The sequence below is a fragment of the Galeopterus variegatus genome, unplaced genomic scaffold (genome assembly GCF_000696425.1).
Source record: "Galeopterus variegatus unplaced genomic scaffold, G_variegatus-3.0.2 Scaffold6038, whole genome shotgun sequence".
Classification (NCBI taxonomy): domain Eukaryota; kingdom Metazoa; phylum Chordata; class Mammalia; order Dermoptera; family Cynocephalidae; genus Galeopterus; species Galeopterus variegatus.
In genome coordinates this window covers 28,798-30,218 of record NW_007732149.1, presented here as the reverse complement: position 1 = coordinate 30,218, position 1,421 = coordinate 28,798, and positions in this window count along the sequence as shown.

The following is a 1,421-nucleotide window of genomic DNA, read 5'->3' as shown; positions in this document are numbered from 1 at the left end:
TTTTGTTCTAGCCTTTTGGACCATGTTTTATATACAAATAAAAGTAGCAAGGAATTAAAACAGAGCAAAGAGTATTTACTACCAAAATTTTGTTCTAGCCTTTTGGACCATGTTTTATATACAAATTAAAGTAGCAAGGAATTAAAACAGAATTTCTCTATTGGGCTCAGAAAGGGGATTTCACCAAACTCCAGAAAAAGAACCAGTTAATTCCACTAGAAGTAAAAGTCTGAAGGATAATGACTTCTATCACAAGAACAAACTGTACCCCATAAACATGTACAATGAAAAAAATTAATTAAAATAAAATAAAAGACTTTTATTGCATGAACTCTTCTAGACAAAAATAGAATTGTAAAGTGGGGGGAAATGTATATTCTGCATTATCCAAAATAAAACTTGCCATCCTTGGATTTCTTCCTTACTTAAGCCTGGTCTTTAAGAGAAGTCTAATTCCATAATGTAGAAAATTATTTTTAAATAACTTGAAGAGATTATGTATATCTATAACTCCAAAAATGGTGATGGGAAAATGTTCTACTGGCACCAGATTTCCTCTTTCCTCCCCTGTTCAATCTAGGTCTAACACTGCCACTCTCAGGAGAGCAGCCTGGGTCCGGCTTCCACATCCTCTTCTGCCCGCTTTGAAGGGTGCCCAGGGCCCACACTGCTCATACCTGCTAAGACCTCTCTCTCCTTCCTCTACCTTCTTCCCCCTGGTCCTACCCACTTTTTCCTCAGGCCCTTTTCTCTGCTCACACATCACTCCCATGACTGGAAGCTGCACAGAACTGGCTGGCCCCACCCTGCATCTTATAGCCTTTCTTCCACCTATTCACTCTTTTGCCCTAAACTCCAAAGAGGGCCTGCCTTCTTTCCAGGCCAACATAACCTCCCAGCCTAGGTTGTCTCGTCCTGGAATTCAAGCCCAGTCACTATGCCTCAGCATCTAGCTCCTATTCTTATAAGATTTCACAGGCAGGATTTAGTATTTGAATGTAATAGTCAACCCCAAATTATCACTTTTTGATGTTGTTCCTAACAAATGAACTAGACCAGTTAAACACAGAGAGAGACACACGCACACACACACACACCTTACAAAGAACTAAATCAAAAACTAAAGCACTAATGTGAGTGTACCTCGCAATGTCAAAGTGCAGTGCCAATATCATTATCGTTATTATCATTATCAGGCTATCCTCAACCACTCTATGAAGTAATAAGACAGCATAGCTGAGTAGTTCAGAGCTCTCACTCTGGAGCCACATCACCTGGGTCAAATCCTAGCTCTGCTCCCTGACCTACTTTGGCGAGTTACCTAACTTCTCTATGCCTCAGTGTTCTCATTTGTAAAATGGGAATAATAAGAGGACCTACCTCATGGGGTTGTTATGATGTTAATATCTGAGCAGACACAG